Below are 5,000 nucleotides of genomic sequence, written 5' to 3'. Positions count from 1 at the left end.
TTGACAGTTCCTTTCACAATTGTTACAGGACCCTTTTCCCCTTCCCCTCACCACTTTTTAATGGTTTATCCATTGCCTTTTAGGCTGACATCCTGCATCTTTACCTTAACGGTAGAGTGCTGGATGCTGCCAGACTACCTCTCTCATCCTGGCTGACGGCAGGGCATACTGCCGCCTGCAGGCCTGGCCGACAACCAAGATGGCTGCCAACAGTCATGGACTGTTGGCAGCTGCCGACATTGCCGGCGGCTGCCAATGTTGTTGGCGGCTGCCGACGTTGCCGGCGGTTGTCGGAATGATAGCCTTTTGCCGGCCTGGCCGACAACCAAGATGGCTGCCGACAGTCATGGACTGTCGGCAACTGCCAACATTGCCGGCGGTTGTCGGTATGATAGCCTTTTGCTGGCCTGGCCGGCAACCGAGATGGCTGCCGACAATCATGGACTGTCACCAGTGGCCGGCAGTGGCGCCCATGATGGCTGTGAGTGGTTAGTCCCTTCTGTCCCCGAGGTTCTCAGTCCTCCCTTGGACTGTTGCTATAGGTTCTGTTGCCTGTACCAGTACCGTCGGCGGGTTGCTGGCAACAGTACTGTAGCTATATAGAAGCCTGATTGTTACATTCTCCCCTTCTATTAGAACCTTCTTTCGTAAAAAAAGGTAGTCTATTAGACTTTTCTTCCTTAATTACTGTATATAGTTACAGTAAAGGATAGTCCTTTTTTCCATTCTGTCTCTCTCTCTGTCTCGCTAGGTCTGCAAGGTATGCAGACATATCCTAGTCAGACCGGCAACATGCCGGATATACTGCTGTATAGGTTATACAGATAGCCAGTATAACTCAGTATAGAATATACTGTAGATAGAAAACTACTATATTTCTTATACTAGTGGTTTTTTCCAATATATTTTGGATATCTAATTCGGGCAATTGCTGAGCCTAATCCTATATTAAATGAATATGATTTCTTCAATATCCTGATTAGAAATCAGTTTAGGATTATCCTGCAATATTAAATACTTCAGGCAAGAGTAATACACTCCTAACCTAAAGGGTACATCCCCTATTTTCTTTGAGTCTCCCTGATCAGGAAACTATGATTTAATATAGTAGGGAGACTACAGCAAATGACCCGAGTAGGATGTACATTTATATGTCTTTATTTTCTGTTAAATCTAGTGCTAGATGGACCCTACTATCATATGCTGCCTTGTAGGCAGCATAATGTTAAGACTGCATTACATAGGTACAGTAGTCGATATGTTGCAATTTTGACTTTTGCAGTTTAGAAACTACAGTAACATGTTACAGTAGTATTTCCTAACTTACCTTTGGTATCCTCCAGCGAGTTTTCTGCTGATACTGCTTACATATTGAAGGAATAATTTCTTCAATAGTTTGATTTGAAATCAGTCATCCTGACCCCACAGTATAAACAATTTTGGGATAGTTAATTGATACTTCTCTACCCCTAAGGGTAAATAACCCTTTTACTTGGATTTTCTCACAGAGAAAGCTCCATGTAAGATAATACTGAGGGGAGGTAGCAGCATTTGCTCGTGGAGGTATACAAGTATGTATCTCCTGCTATCCCTTTATAGCTTCTATCCTAAGCTATTCTGTTGTAGATGACATTTACATGTTGATTATTAAAGTAATAATCCATTATATACTCATTTGGTTTTCCTTTCTTTACAGGAGGAACACCAGATACCTTGTACGGCAGTCCGCTGCAGAGCCAAGGGTAAGGACTTTTACGGTCATAATACTTACAGGTTACATGCCCCCTGTAATATTATTTCCGGATCCATACAATATTGGAACCCACAGGGTTGCAATATATGTTGGACATTGATGTCTGAAGGTTTTGATAATCCCAAGTCTACAGAGACGAAGGATATAGCGCTGTATAAATTACGTAACTGGGTGAGAGGCTTCCAAAAGATCTCTCCGGGACCTTTCCTACCTAATGATAGCGAGAAAACCTTTGGGATCAAGGGCAAGAAGTGCCCTAAGGTAGAAGAGAAATATGTTGTATCGGACTTTCCTCCGCCTCTGCCGGCTAAAGAGCCATCGATGTCAACATCTTCGTCTTTTACCCCTCTATTGGATAATGTGGTACAATTATGTATCCAACTGAAGAATCAGATAGAGAGCTTTAGTAAACAAAGCAAAAAGCGGGAAGTAAAACACAAGATAGAACCTCATAAAGCTTCTTTTGTTGCTTCCCACGGGTCAGTTAAACGCCCCACGAATCAAGACCTTCCTTCATGCTCCATAACCAATCCCTGGAAGTTTGCGGAGCAGATGTCGGTTTAAAATGGCAATCTCTTCATTTCAGAGAAAATAGGTACTGTTCCCTTGGACAAAATCCAATTTTGGCCAAGCTCTGAGGCTTTCCCTAATTGTTGGGTTCGACTGAGGTTCAAACCAAAGACAAGGAAAGGAACGGAACAAAAGGAGGTCACGATTCTTGATCATGATAAGGCACAGACTATCCTTTCAGATAAGCTGAAGAAGGTGGGTTATTCAGAGACTATGGTTTTCTCACTGAATAACATACACCCTTCCTTTCTTGCTCCTGCTTCACTCTCCTTCCCCTTTATGGGGAAGGCATTTACTTCCGTTACCAAAGCTGTAGAGGCGGGTGAGTCATGTCCCACACTCAATGAGTGCAAGCCTTTGTCACCAGCTTTTCCCGGACAGGAAAAGGATTGGAAGGAAGTCCATTTGACATTTTCAGTAGGAAAATTAGACAAGGATGTCGCAAGCCGACAATTCAATGTATGTCTCCCTAAATTGTCCGATTTGCTCTTGTGTAATGAACACGAGTCAAAGGAGAGACTGGCGACATCCCTTTCTCTAAAAAACTACATAGAGTTGTGTTCAGCTTACGAGACCACCCCAGACATGCTCATGGTCTTAGCCAAAATGCATATGGCTACCTTGGTAAAGGACCTTTATGCCTTTGTGAAGGCTAGGAGAGCATGTAGAGAGTTTGTGTTTGCTGCTGCAACGGTGAAACACGAAACAAGGAAGCTATTAACTTTCAACATCTGGGGTAAAGACCTCTTCCCACAAGAGGTTGTTAAGGAAGTAATTAAGAATGCCACCATGGAAAACATAAGTCTTCCCCAAAAATGGGGCATTCCCTCAAAGAGAAAATCTTCCGTGGTTGTGGGTCCCCAACCTAAAAAGAAGATCGAAAATACTGGAAATATCCGGGCTGCTCAACAACAGCCCATTATTCTAGTGACCAAGATGCTACAGGCAGATGGTCAAAAGTCTAAACCTACTGGCAGTTCGAAGCATAAAGACGCTTCGGCTAGGAGGAACATTCCCTCAGGATCGCAGGACCTTCGATCCTTCGGTCCAGAGCCTATTCAAGATGAGCCATTGATGGGGAACAGAAATGTCCCTACTATTATCTCCTTACCTTCTCCTACAGTTCAAAACCCTCCTGGAGGAGTATACCTGAGAGCTATAGAGCATACAGGTAGTAAGAAAGCTACGGCTCATCGATTCCCAGGGAAGGCTATTTTGTATTCACAAGAAGGACTCAAGAAGTCTCTGAGTCACTCTGAACCTGTCGCTACTCAACAAGTTCATAATAAACTGCAAGTTCTGAATGTTAATCCTTCTGAACATATGGACCTTGTTCCAACTAAGGGTGTTCGTAGTCTTGTCAGACCTAAAAGGTGTCCTCTGGAACCTTCCAGTCAACCACCCCCCTTCCTCCTGCCTAGGATTCATGTCACAGAGAGTAACATTCATCCTAGAATAGATACGTATCAGACTCACAGTCCTAAGTATCTTCATAGTGATGACCCGGTTCCTGGGACATCACAGATGCAAGATATGCTTCTAGAAGTCTTGACTTTCTCTAGCTCTAGGGTTTCGATAGCTAAAAAACCATCGAAGCCCTCAGTCACATCAGCTCTTTTTTCCCTCGGGATGTTAAAAGGAACTCACAGAGGTCTGTCAGGAGATTCAGCTAATCGATCAGATTCCCAAAATGCCAACAAGGAAAAGTGCTAGACTTTCCCCAGTTCGCATTGGTGACAGACCTAGTACAAAGTGCATATTGGAAAGATGCCTTAAGAGCCTGGAGAAAACACGCATCAAACGCTTGAAGAGATAAAAAAAGACTGAGATCGGTCCCTCTTTAATCGCTTCTTTAATAAAAGTTAAAACACGAAAGTCCCAGGACTCTGCTGGTCCTTTCGTGGGCGGGGAAGCACCCTCCACACAGATCACACTCCCTATGTCTGAGCTGGTACACTGAAGCGATAATAAGACGTCACAATCAAACGTCTCGTACAGTCTTAGTGATGTTACCCATCCTTTTCCTAAAAGGATGGCACCTAAGAGCAGTTCATTTACATCTGATCCACGATGTGACGGTGGATACTCTATCACGATCCAAGGCGATAGAGTTGGAATGGTCCATGGACGCAGACATATTCCCTCCCAAATGGGAACAAGTCCCGGAACTGCAGTTCGGCCTCTTCATCAAGAGCGTCTTCAAGAAACTACCTCGCTAAATAGCCCCATACGAGGATCCTCTAATGGGTCTGATAGACTAGATGAGGCCGGTCCTAGCTCCGATCCTAGGTATATTTCCGAGAGTTCAGATTTTAACTGCCTTCGGTTTATCACAGAGAATCCAAACCCTTCATTTCATGAATTTCTTTCTCTAGCGGTTAGAAAAAGGTTTGGGATCTCAGAAGGCAATATAGAATTCTTAGAAGAATACAAGGCTAAGTCTACCAGAAGACAATATGAGTCTTCCTGGAAGAAGTGGGTGGAGTTTGTTAAATCAAAAGGACCGAAAGAAATTTCTATGAACTTCTATCTGTCCTTCTTTGTCCACCTTCATAGCCAGGAGTTGGCGGCCAATACGATAAATACGTGTAAATCGGCCTTGACTAGACCTCTCCTATATGCCTTCCAAGTGGATCTGGTAAATGAAATCTTTAACAAGATTCCGAAAGCATGTGCT

At 43.6% G+C, this 5,000-nt stretch overlaps 1 protein-coding gene across 1 annotated transcript in view; it reads right to left on the bottom strand.

Annotated features, from left to right (window-relative positions):
* Nucleotides 1-5,000, bottom strand: part of LOC137619271 (uncharacterized) — a 97,340-nt gene that overhangs the window by 45,241 nt on the left and 47,099 nt on the right. The gene's annotated exons all lie outside the window — the stretch shown is intronic.

Source organism: Palaemon carinicauda, chromosome 25, assembly GCF_036898095.1.
Source record: "Palaemon carinicauda isolate YSFRI2023 chromosome 25, ASM3689809v2, whole genome shotgun sequence".
Lineage (NCBI taxonomy): Eukaryota > Metazoa > Arthropoda > Malacostraca > Decapoda > Palaemonidae > Palaemon > Palaemon carinicauda.
Note: the sequence above shows the minus strand (reverse complement) of the source record. Positions and strands in the feature narration are given on the sequence as shown.